We start from the raw sequence: 13,598 nt of genomic DNA, 5'->3' as shown, positions 1-13,598 counted from the left end.
GTGGACTCAGGTCACAGTCCAAAATCACATCAACCTTCTGAAACTTCTAGCAGTGCTCAAGGCATTACAAGCCTTCCAAGCACACCTGACAGATCAGACAGTTCACATACTCGCGGACAGCACCACTGCTATGTTTTACATAAACAAGCAGGGGGGCACACACTCTCCAAGTCTGTCCAGCTAGCACAAAGAAATCTGGAAGTGGGCACTCAAGCGGGGCATGTTCGTAACGTTGCAACATGTTCCAGGGGAACTCAGTTCCCTAGCAGACTCACTAAAAAGAGATCCTCTACCAGAAGAGCACGAGTGGCAACTCCACAAAGATATCGTAGAATACATCTTCACACAATGGGGCTACCCCCCTCTAGACTTGTTTGCCACAATACAAAACAAACAATGCCCAGACTTTGCATTCAGGTTCCCCCAGCACGACTCAAGGGGAACACCCTGTGGATGAACTGGTCAGGAACATTTGCCTACGCTTTTCCCCTAGCTCCTCTGATGCGCAAAGAACAAGTGACATTAATCCTAGCTGTCCCATGTGGGCGAGACAACCTTGGTATCCACATCTGCGCAAACTGGCGATGTGTGACCCGATCAAACTCCTGTGCCCCTTCAACATGCTCACACAGTACGAGGGGACAACATGAGCTTGGCTGAAGTCGTAGAGTTTGACCATTTAAATCTGCATCAATGGTGTATGGAAATGCTCAAGGAGGCACGTAAACCAGACACTGTTACTTTAACAAGTGTAAAAGATTTGTAATTTGGTGCCTATCAAAATAAATAAACCCAATAGAATGTACTCCATCACACATTCTTCATTGCTTCACTTACTAGACTCAGGGCTAGTATTTAACTCAATCAAAGTTCACCTGGCGGCTCTATCCACGTACACCACTTCTCAGAGTAAGGTGTGCTGGTGAAAAATCCCAATCATTAAGGCATTCACGGAGGCAATAAAAAGACTCCACCATAAAAAGACTCCACCCTTCTATTTCAAACCCGCCGCCTGGGTGGGACCTAAATGTGTTACTTGCAAAGCTCATAGGGCCCCCCTTGAGCATATGCATAAGTCCAGCCTTAAACACCTCACATGTAAGACAGCTTTTCTGCTGGCTATCACCTCCAAAAGGAGAGTCGGTGAGCTGCAAGCTTTGTCAGTGCAAAACCCTTTCTTTGTTATCCACAAAAAAAAATTGGTATTAAGAACGCACCATAGGTTTTCACCTAAGTTCATTTCAAAGTTCCATGTCAATCAGGCCATCGAACTAACAGCTTTCTTCCAAAATCCATTAAGCTCGGCTGAGAAGAAACTCCATAAACAAGATGTAAGGAGGGTAGTCCTTTACTGTGTAAACAAGACCAAACCGCTAAACAAAACAGACCAACTGTTTGTCTCCATAGCTCTTGGCAGGGAAGGAGACAGAGTGTTCAAAAACGCCATCTCCAGGTGGATAGTCAGATGCATACAGCTATGCTACTCTCTATCAAATAAAACACTGCATTTCACTCCAAGAGCTCACTCCACCAGGCGTACAGGAGCTACCTTGGCTTTTATCGCAAACATCCCGCTGGACGCCATTTGCAAAGCAGCTTCATGGAGCTCTATCCACACTTTTACTCAGCACTACTGCATTGACACTAACTCTAAAGCAGATTCACAGGTGGGAAAAGCTGTGCTAAAACATCTATTTGCTGCTATACCTACTCACAACCCACCACCTTCTCCAAACACTGCTCGCTAATCAATGCATAACATGTGATCTAAATAGATTCCACAAGCCTTAGAAGGGATACATTACTCACTCTAATCGTATTTCTGATGCTTGTATCTGCTTAATTGCCCATGCACCCACCCTTCCTCCCCTTGGAGTGGAAGGTGCATGGATTTTTTCTGGGTTTATCTGATACATAATCTGCTTTACTACACCTGTACTCACGCTACACTTCATGCAACCTCATATCAGAAACAAAACAATCTGAGGGACCTCGACACATGAAGCACCATGGGTACAGTAGACGTCACACTAGGGATAGTATTACTGGCATGCCTTGTCGAAGTCCCTTTTTGAGTTTTGAAAAAAACAACTGTAATACTCTGCTGCTTCCACTAGATGTCGGCCTATGCATGTGAATCTAAGCAGATAGAAGCATCAGAAATACGATTACGGTGAGTAATGTATCCCTTATATAAAAGTCCACATTTGTTTTTGGCACAGTTTGTGGCAAAGTGTTGTTCCTTATACAATTCCACACTGTTTCACCAATCTGCACCACATTTTGCATTGTTGCCTGTTAGGACCCTCCGGACATTACTGGCTACATGACATTTGGACACCCAAACCCTTGCCCTGGATTTCAAAATGTGTTTGTGGCGAAGCGTTGTTCCCTATACAAGTCTACACCATTTCACCAATCTGCACCACATTTTGCATAGTTACCTGTTGGGACCCTCCTGACATTACACCTTTCCCCAGATTTCAGCACCTTCACACATGAGATGGTTCCCTGAAATCGGTGAAACATCAATGTGGTTATAGAAGGACTGATCCCGACACGAGGAACAAAACTCGAGGTACAGGACCTTGGATGCACGTTTCCAAGATATTTTGCACCGCAGTGAACTGCACCATGCCAGAGAGAGGCGACATGAGGGGAGAGAGCACAGACGATCCCAGTATGCAGCAGCACACCAACTCTCACCTCCCGCCAACGTCTGCTCCCGGGGTATGTCAGCCAGCCACACAAGCCCATTCTCAGGGCACTTAAGTTCAGGGTGTAAAGCACATCAATCGATAAGTGAATCGGAACAGCAACCTACAGGATCAGTGTTAACATGTCTGTCTACAGCACCTGTTTGGAGAACGGGTACCTTTACAGTCCGGAAATATAGATGCCAGTCAAACCGTACTGCCACCCTTTCCGGCCCGCCACACTACAACTCTGCCTTTGGGGGCCGTTGCACCCTGCAGGTCTGACCTGCCTGGCCATGCGGCCCCGGTAAGCAAAGTTATCAGGGAAGCACCAGCACTGTTGACAGCGGTGCTAGTGCTTCCGAGAACGCATTCCCACAGGAATGGGGACTTAACAAATCTGCTGCCTGACTTCCTGCTCTGCCGGAACTTGTAATGAACCGGTGGCACCGGAAAGTCAGGCGGCAGATTCAGTGTTTCGAGGACGGCGGCAACCAGTCGGTTGCACCGGTGGGTTACCGCCGTCCTCGTAATGAGGCCATATGTCCGCTTACGATTAAAACGAAAGAAGGACTTGCCATGTTGTCAAGCCCTCCCTGGAGGAAAGCGAGCGTGGGCGTCGTCCGGCGTGCATAAATGAAAAGGCTGCTGATCGAGGGACTAGTGGGCAGGAAAAAGCATACCTACCCAGTCCGCTGTGGACAGACCAACCAAAAAGAGGGAGAAGCACAGGTCTAGGCATGCAACGCATTGGGACCGCGCGGCCGAGTGAAGAGGCGTATTCTGTGAAGAAACAAATGCTGCAGATCCGCCACAGCACATTGAAAAACGGGAGAAGCCATGAGAAATCCGAAACAGAATGCAGAAGAGCCTGAACCGACTGGAGCACAACAGCATGACCCTAACGGTACAGAGGTTGCCGGGACGTTTGGTTGTGGCACACCAGAGCCATGGGAGACTCTTAACCCACAGAGCACGTGTGAGGAGGAAGCCCCTGGGGGAGAAGAAAACATTAAGAGCACCACAAACAGAACAAGAAGAGGTTGGGTCTGGGGCCCGCACCCCCCAAAAATAATCCCTACAAGTCATCATCTTCGTGGCAGTACTTAGCAGAAAAGTGAACCACATCTGCCAAATAAAAGCAGTAGAGAAATACGGGTCTGGGACCTGCACCCACAAAAGAAGATCCCTACAAGTCATCTTCTTCGTGGCAGTACCTGGCAGGAGAGTGAACGTGTTCTGCCAATTCAAAGCAGTAAAGAAATACAGTCGGAGACCCGCACCCACAAGAAAAAAGGAGTACAAACCATCTTCCCTGAGGCAGTACTTTGCAGGAGAGTGAACCAAGTCTGTCCCAGTCTAAAGACTGTGAAGCCTGCATCTGGGACCCTCAAAAGGAAAGACTGAAACTGTTGAACTGTGCAACCAAGTGAAAAGAGACCAGGGGAAGGGAGTCATTCCCCCTGGTTGTATCAAACTCTAAAGCCAAGATACCAAGAGAAGGGAGTAATTCTCCTGGTAAACAAAGCGGAAAAGAATTTCTGATACTGAATGTTAAAAGAAAAGAAGTGTATTTGCCAAAGAAAAGTGCTGGAACCTTTTCTTTTGTGATGAAGGACAATTTTGACCTTGGGAAGTGGGCCCCTTCCCAAAGAAGCCAACAACTGCAAGTTAACTTTTATCCCCATTCCAGAAGAATGGAGTCATTCTTCTGGACCAAGAATGTCTACTTTATCTTTAGTTTAGTTTTAAGTGTAACAAACAGAAATAGGGTTTTTGACACAGGGCGGTGGACTTTTGATTTACACAGACATTCTGACAGAACCCTTTTTGTTTTAATTGAGGCAGGGACACCCCTCTTAGAGATAGGGACTAGTAAAAGTCCTTAGCAATCACTATGCCACATGTATGTCAGTCTCCTCCTTCTGCACCCTTAATCTAGGTTTTGATCATGTGCTTTGCTCAATAAGACAAGTGCAATGTTCTTATTGTGACTACAATATATACTAGAATTGATGATTAGAAATTAAAATTGTAACATTTTAAAAGGTGCTAGTTTACAATGTTAGTACAGGTAAATATTTGAATTACTGCGTTTGAAAAGTAAACATAATCAACCCCCTGCCCCCCACCCCACCGCGAAATATATATTTTTTCTCTCTGGTCACACAGCTGTGAGCAACAGCTGGGGTGGCTTTAGCATACTCACTCCTAACAACGCAACTCTTACCCACATCGAAAAAGAGAGAGAAACAGAGTGCAGGATGTGCTGGCGGTGCAGTGTTCTGGTCTTCTAAGCTATTGCCGGTGTGACTGTGTCGCTTAGTGCATTTCATTTTGGTCCGTGATGTTATTGCTGCCGATGTGCATTTGCGGTTGTCATGGTCTGTTGAATAACCAGGTTTTGAGTCGTTTCCTGAAGGTGATGTTATCTTCTGTGGTTCCAATTTCTTTGGGCATGGTGTTCCAGAGGTTTGCAATTAGACGTGAGAATGCTGTTCCTCCGAATGTCCTCTTTTAATGCAGAGTGCGCTGGAGTGTTCCTCATGTTGGACCCCTTGCCGTGTGCCTGCTGTTACGAGTGTTTCCTCGTTGTCTGTAGCTCGAGGTGGAGTCTTTACTACAAGAACTTGCACCCGAACGTGGAGCGTCGTGGAGTGCGTTGGAGTGTTCTTGGTGTTGGACCCCTTGCCATGTTCCTGCTGTTATGAGTGTTTCCTCGTTGTCTAAAAGTGGTGTTGCATTGCTGCACCTTTTATCATGGCGAAGTATGGGGTCAAGCAAGAATATATATATGGAAAAAACGATAGGAGAAGTGAGAGTGACTAGAGATGTAAGATGTCCTAATCATAGTACAGCAATCAAAGAGGTTCTGAAGATACAGAAGTACCCTGAAAGCGAAGAATCCCAGGACGAAGTCAACTGTCCATGGCCCAAGACCAGTAAAGACCCTGTGACTTTGGAGAATAAGGTCTGCAAAGACAGACAGTACAAACTTTCATCTTTTATGCCTGAGTCCGTGACTTGTTCAAACTTAGAGTGTTCCGTCGAAGCTTGTAGCTTCACTCAGCACTTAACTTCCAAACAGTCTTGGAGGATTCACCAGATGTAACTCAACGAGGTGTCTTTCATCCTGCAAATGAACATGATCCTGGAGCTGTTCTGCGTTACCCCTTCAACCTCAGCCAACGCAGAAGGGACTAACACAAACCCTGAGGAGTCCATCAAAGCAGTGGCGAAAGACATCACCACGAGGAACGAAAGCTGTGCGATCTTTGAAAAAACTAAAAGAGAGGAAGGGAAAAAGATGACTGAGAACAAACAATCACATGTGAAACATAAAAAGAAAACTAAAAATATGCCAAGAGGAAAAAATCTGAACGCAAAAAACTCTTGCAAATTTCTAAGCAACATAAAATCCCTGAATGTAACAATTCAAACCTCTTCACTTAAAAAAGCCCCAACGATGAGTGATGACAGAAAAATGCCCTCACAAGAAGACTACACAAAGAATGAACAGGAAAAAAAGATCACCACGCTGATTGAGATGGATAGGTAAGAAGCAAAAAGGTGATGAATATGTCCACATATGAAACGGACAGCGATGATGATCGTGAGGAAGTCGGCAGCTTCCAAGAAGACCGTATCATCCTAAATTCGGACTCTGAAGTTGAGAATGTGGTTCCTTCTCTCGAAGAACCACAGAAGAGCCCTATTAAAATCACTAAAAGAATATGTATTATTCCCATTACACTGATGGAACACACTAACCCTAATACAAGCTTGAATGGTCGTGTCACAGAGTTAGACGGTTTTTTAACAATTGCTGATAGAAGAGCGAAGACTGAGGCAAAGCAGGTTAATTCAACTCTAAATTGGAACTTGAAACAAAGAGCATGATCACCTGGTCAAACCGTGAAACAAGCCCGGAATCATACAAATAATACTCAGTCCTGAGATACCAACAAGAGAAAAGCTGATGAAATAATTGACTGTGAAGATGATTGGAGAGTGGCCAAGCGGCTAACGGCCATAGCCTCCCAAAAAAATGTAAACAAAAGACAAAAGATTGATGCGAACTATTGTATATTACTGGAACGAATCATTCCAACTAATGATGGACTCATTCTGAACAGGTACTGTCTTGCAGCTTTTCCATCATATTCCACATTTTAGATCAATATCATCTTATGACATCAAAACAGTGAATTCATTAAAGAAACAACGTTTGACAGGGTATTACTTCATATCTATTCTGGAACCATCCGCAACATTATCCTAACTAGTACATAGAATGTAAGCTCACTGGTCTTCAAACTAAAAGAAATGTGTTCTTCGTCTAACACAAAACTAAAACCTTCATATGTTCTAATCCCAAATTGCCAGAGAGAGAAACAAGTGGGGGCTTTTGGGAACAAGATAGACATCAAAAAGCTTCCGACAACCTGATCAAAAAGCGGGTTACAAGAGGTGTTGGACTGCAGCTCTCTTGAAGCTGAAATGAGCCCTAAGAAGCACATAAAAATCACATTTGCATGTGACAACAAAAAAATGACCGCAGCAAAAAACTCGATGTTGCGGGGGAAAAAAGCGTCTCTGACAGCTAGAATTGGCTTGCTGACACTTTGAATTCCAAAGGGAGTAGCTAACATGCAATTAACTATGACACTGCTTTAATACAGATGGGCTCGTGGAACACGCATGGTTTTGCCCATTTGTTTCACAACATTTCAACACCCCTGATATCATTAGATATAATCTGTTTACAGGAAACATGGCTTTCAACTCTACCATGTGTTGAGGGTTTTGAAACCCAATAAACTCTGCCTTCAAACCACTGGAGGGTCGTCTGATGGCGGGATTAATCACCTTGGTCAGAATAGGAAGTGGCTTCAAAATAATGAACACTCTTAACCGCTCATCATATATACAAATGATTCATCGAATCGCAACAGGAAATTGTTGGCGAGAGATTGAAAATACACATTATCAATGTGTATTGTCAGCAATTAGCTGCAGGAGAGTGGTCCTTTTTCGATGAGGTTTTGTTAGGGAGGATTCTCAAAATGTGCTAATTTCCATTACCTTTTGACACCCCCTGCAACTTTGCTGGATTTCTAGGATTTGATTTTTCTACCTTGGAAGAGTGAGAGCCTTTTTTCGCACTCTTCCATGTATTTTGATGTGTGTTTTACTTTTGTGTTCTTTGGTTATGGAGTTTTAACACAACTCCATAGGCATCATCTTTTTCTGTGTGTCACACAGCACCTTCAGTGCAGTGGCACAGGGATGTCTTTCAGACTTCCCAAGGTTTAAATACCTTCTCTGGGACTGACTACTGTCTCCCAGAGCATGTAAAGTTAAATTGACTTCACCAGTCTCTTTAAATTTACTGACCCAGCACACACTATCTTACTATAGATTCCTAGAGGGGTTGCCTAGCTTCCACTGAGTCAAAACACTCATGTTACAATCAAATGTTACCTTTTCATACTTTAAATGGCTGGTGGCAGTGGTTTAGATTAAACTACCATGACTTTTCCCGACCGCTAACAACGGTAGCTAAAAATCGGGCGCCCCAGACCTATCTGTAAAAACAGACTCCGGTCATCTTTTTTCACCATTTCTTTTAGGAAGAGTCCTTCTTGTGTTTTTCTCTGCGCGCCAAACCAGGTTTGGTCCCTTTGTTGGCCTTTGGTGGGTTTCAGTACTGAAGCCCTCCTCTGGCTCCTTAGTGTCTGGGGTGGACAGGATGTGAGGGAGGTGCCCGAACCTCCCTGTGCTTAGTCTCCTAGGAATGAATTCACTTTGGCGTGATTGGCCGGCTGGCTGTCCTGCAAGGACAGCCACCCTGCTGTGTGAGTGACAGCCAGGCTGGAATGAATGGGGGAAAACTGTTAAAAAGCATGTATCTGGGACTTGGAAAGCAGAGTCGACCACTGGAACGAAAGAACCGAAGACGAGCTGAAGGAAGAGGACTGCTGCAACTCCTGGACGACCGGTGAAGCCCTGCTGCAGGTCTGAATTGCCGACAAATCCATCGACAGAGAAGCCCTTCAAGGTTAACTTCTTCCCTTGAGTTTGGTGGGAACAACCAACTCGCAAGCCACCTGGACACCGTCCCCATCTGGTCGAATTTTCATCAGAGTGCTGTTGAAAACCGGATAGCCAGAGGGAAGGAAACCAGCTTGTGGACTTTAAGGCACTCGCACCTTAAACCGACGTCTTGCTAAAGCTTTTGGCCTCATCCCTGGGCAGTGTTGGAACCTCCCGACGTCCTCCTTCTTGTCCCCACGACTGAAACTCAGGAACAGCGAGATCTGCTCGAACTGCCAGGAACAACTGCCGCAGCTACAGCTCTTCTTCACTAACAAGGTACTGTGCAAACTCGATCTGGAAATCTTTTCGGCCATTGCGGAAGTTTGTGGAAACATTCTCAACTTCGAAGGCTTGTCCTGCCCTAAACATTTGTCAAACTTTTCACCTAGCCAAATTCTTCTAAACTCTGTGGCAAAGACTTAACCGTTATCTACCAGAACTGTGCAGAACCATTGACTTTGGCCCAGGCCTACAAATTGAATTGCTGGTTGTAGTTAACTGAAACCCTTTGCCCAGCCTATGAATGTATTTGGGCTGTCTATTCGTATAACCTTGTTTTTCTATCCCTTTATTAAGTATCTGAAGTGCCATTTTGCTCCCACTTCAGGGAGCTAAACTTGTTCATTTACTTACCGGTGATATTTCTGTGGTGTATTTGTGTGTGATATTGAGCTATTTATGCTAGTGTAATGTTTTCTAACTGACTGAGTAAATAAATGTATATTCTTTTTCCAAGAAACCTTGAGTAAGTATTTGCTTGAATCACTGTATTAGTTGGTCCTTTGTATAACTTGTTCTACTGCTCACTTAAACTCTTGAGATAAGTCTGGCTACTCAGCCATCACTACCACTTTACTGTGTAGTACAGGCTTGTACCAAAGGTGAAATTGTGCTTACACTTGTAGTCTTAATTGGATGTAGTGTTCCCAAAGGGTACTGCATGTGATTCTGCCTAACAGGTTTGTGACTTGATCGATAAAAATCATGTCAAGTGAGACTAACCCCGATATAATCTTGTGCAGTGACTTGAATATGGAGTGTGTATCGTTAGACCCTGGCAAAAAGAACAAAAGCCAAAATATGAAACCCTCAAATGCCATTAAAACAATTTGAATGGAAGAAATGGATGCCAGTTCCATGCAGTTACTGAAACATCGATGGCGACATAGTGCCTCAAGCGACTTGGAAATGTGTCCCCCAGAACTCTGTCCTTGGCTATTTATATGCATCTGAAAAACGTGCAGGAAAAATTCTCTATCTTAACGTCATCAACATGTTGCAAACTGATCACAACCTAGTTAAAATCACCTGACCAGGAGTAAAGAATTTCCGTACTGCAACATGGAAACAAAATATAAACGTTGAACTAGGGAGAAACAGATTGAGAATGAATACCACTAAAATTATTAACATGACGAAAGCCGTTGAAGAGTCTGATAAAATAGAATATTGTGCTCTTCAACATTACAATGAAAAGGGAAACAACATGGAAAAGTCGAATTGCAAAAAACAGCATGCATATGACAGTGACATTGTAAACAAAAAGCGAGAACTAAGAAAAAATATTCGAGCTCTCAAGAAAAGTGGAAATGTAAATCGATTCAAAAAATAAGAATGCGATACAAAAATTGGTTATGTTTGCATAAAATCATAATGGAGCAGCGAGATGCTGAATGGATGCTGACTGTCACAAAAAAACACACAAGAGTTTTAGACAATCATTAATAACGTAAATGCCCCCTCAAAGGTCTATCCAATGCAACATGGTTACAGAAGCCCAATGGATTGACCACTACACAACTTTGTTAAAAAAGCAAGGACTGATTAAAGCACCACACCACCATTGCCAAAAGCCCTGGGATATCACCATCACCAGAAACGACATCTTGGAGAACATCAAGAGAATTAGTTTGTCCCCGGCCCTGATGGCCTAACAAATCAAATATTGATGCAAAATCCTAAAGAGTGGGCTGAATTCTGTGACAAGCTGATCAAGGGCATAACGAAAGAGCGCAGGATACCGACGTCCTGGAAGAGTGCAATCATAGAACCAATATTTTAAAAGGGTGTAAGAACCGACACCAAAAATGATGGCGCTCTTGGACGTGGTTGGTCAGATCTTTGCTACTCAAGTGCTGAATCATCTAACTGACTGGATCAAATCATCTGGATCCTCGGATTCCCACCAAACGGGCTTTGTCAAAGGAGTAGGGTGCGGTCTAAATCCACTAATGCTTAACGAGCTCAAAATGGAAGCAATTAAGAAGAGAACAGAAATCTATCTCGCCTTTGTAGATTTGGCGCACACATTTGATAGTGTAGATAGAGATCTGCTATAGACAAAATTGGCGAATTGGAAATGCCTGGAAAGTGTGCTGATGGCAATTAATTGCATTCCAATATGGAAATCACAATCCGCCAAGACCATAAAGGCTTCCTATCAGCCCTGATAAAAACATCTTGCGGTGTGAAACAAGGTTACCCACTAGGATCTACATTGTTCAGTCTGTTCATAGCTGGTGTTGGTAGCGCATTAGGAGATGTTAAAACCTTTCTGCCGAAAATCAATGGAAACCACCTGAGCTTCATGTTATATGCTGACAACATTGTCTTATTGGATGTAACTCAGATTGGCCTCCAGCGTAAACTATCAGCTTTGAAATCATATACTGATAATAATGGCCTAGAGATAAATATCGCCAAAACAGAAATCCTGATTTAAAAAAATCTTAAAGGCTCCAAAGATAAGGGCAAGAAAGAATTGTAATGGAAGCTTGGACATTAACCAGTCAAATGTGTAAACCAGTCCCAATACTTGGGAGTTCTAATCAATTCTCACATTAATGATCACCCAATGGCCAAAAAGATAAAAATGAAGTGCAAACAACTTTCCGTCTAAGGTGCCTTGTTAAACATGAAGTTTGGAAAGTTCACATTGATACCTGCTACAAAAGTTCTACAAAGCCAAAGTAATACCAGCTCTGATCCATGGTGCAGAAGCAATGTTGGGATATGACTACGCAATATGGTCACGGTATGAACATGTGTACTGGTCAAAGATTTTACATCTACCAAAGGGTACACAAACGGCTTGCATTCGTTATGAGTTAGGGCTTACTTCAATTAACTCAAGTCACTTGGAACATGCTGTTATTATATAGAAAATTGATTGGTGCGAATAGTCTCTTGCAGTGTAAGATTCTGAACGCACCGAAAGTAGAAGAAACTGAAACAATGTTGGGCAAATGGAATCAACGCTGTGAAGGGACTCTCACGCAATTAAACACCAACAAAGATGTCCTGATACTCAACCCGAACGCAGTAAAGAAAAAGCTATGGCAACAGGACTGGATCGAAACCATAGAACATGCAGCACAATGCTCCAGAATCCAAGGTTCTAAATAAGCTTCCAAAATATTTGGAAACATTTCCAAGCAATCGCCTTACAACATTTTTTATGAAGTTTCGCTTAAATCTCTTTCAAACCTGAGAAATCCAAAACCTGAGAAATGAAAATTTGGAAACAGCACTCAAGTATAGATTTTGTGAGAAAGAAAATGAAACTTTGAAGCACTTAGTGCTATTGTGTGTACAACTCAAAACATTGAGAACCAGACATCTCCGGGCTGAAATTGCTAAAAGACCATCTTTAAGCGGGGAAGATTGATGGGTGATGATGTTAAATGGAACGGATAACAAGTTGACATTTGCTTTAACATTTTATTTGGAACAATTGAACAAGAGACTGATGAACTAAAGTAAATCAGCATGTTCCATGATGACAAATCAGGAAAATGAATTAGACAGCATTTTTGTAGGACTTTCACATTGCTGTACATGATGATAACCACGAGTGTTAGATTGGATTTTTGTAAACATTTTGTAAATGTTTGCAATGAACTGAATTAAAAAAAAAATATATATATATATTGTATTGCCTATATTTGTTTCTATTCCTCAGGCCAAGCCGACTCCAGCACTGCCACCTACCTTCTCGGTGATCTGACACATGAAGTGTGTGTCAGTTGAGGCTTTAACTCACATCCTGACGCAGCCCTTTCTAACCTCCATCTTTCTATCTCTGACAGACTTGATGTACTTGCCCCTGTCATGAGGATCCGCTTGAAGCCCAAATCCAAGTGCAACTCTTGGTACGACTCCGACCTCTTCACCCTAAAACGCAAGTGTGGGTGGCTGAGAGGAAGTGGAGGGCTACAGGTGCACCCTCTGACAAACTGGCCTGCCGGCCTGCTCCAAAGGCAGTACATACTCTCTGTCCTCACCAAGAAGAGCGCACACATCCAAGCCTGCGTCTGTTTGGCATCCAACAACTCGGCCGAACTCTTCAAAATCTGCAAGGAGCTGGCCAACACGGCTGCGGTCTCTACCTCTCCTGTCCCTCCCAGGCCCTCTGTACAGCCTTGCCTTCCCATTTGATTACTAAAACTCAGGACATCATGCCCACCCTCTCTTCCTCTTCCTCCTCCTCCACTCCTGCCCTGCCTGTGGCCTCCTCTCCTCCTCCCCTCTCTTCCTTTCCCTTGTTCACCCCCAACCACGTTTCTAGACAAGTCCGATCTATGACAGTCCCGTCAAACCAGGCTCTTCCCTGTTCCTCCAAAACCGTCAAGGATCACATTGACACCCTTGCTCCAGCCCTGGCTGATTTCTTCAATCACTCTTTTGCCACTGGAACCTTCCCCTCCCCGTTTAAGCACTCCCTTGTGCAACCCCTCCTTAAGAAGCCCTCTGCCGATCCTTACTCTCTGGCTAACTCGTCTGATTTCCATCACTCCTTTCCTG

The 13,598-nt window shown here is 43.8% G+C and overlaps 1 protein-coding gene across 1 annotated transcript in view; it reads left to right on the top strand.

The window, feature by feature from the left end:
- The window catches only part of MYBL1 (MYB proto-oncogene like 1), an 898,417-nt gene that overhangs the window by 478,969 nt on the left and 405,850 nt on the right, over positions 1-13,598 (top strand). The gene's annotated exons all lie outside the window — the stretch shown is intronic.

Source organism: Ambystoma mexicanum, chromosome 5q (assembly GCF_040938575.1).
Source record: "Ambystoma mexicanum isolate Mex_15411 chromosome 5q, UKY_AmexF1_1, whole genome shotgun sequence".
In the NCBI taxonomy this organism is placed as follows: domain Eukaryota; kingdom Metazoa; phylum Chordata; class Amphibia; order Caudata; family Ambystomatidae; genus Ambystoma; species Ambystoma mexicanum.
The sequence above is the reverse complement of the archived record's forward strand: the minus strand, read 5'-3'. Positions and strand labels throughout refer to the sequence as shown.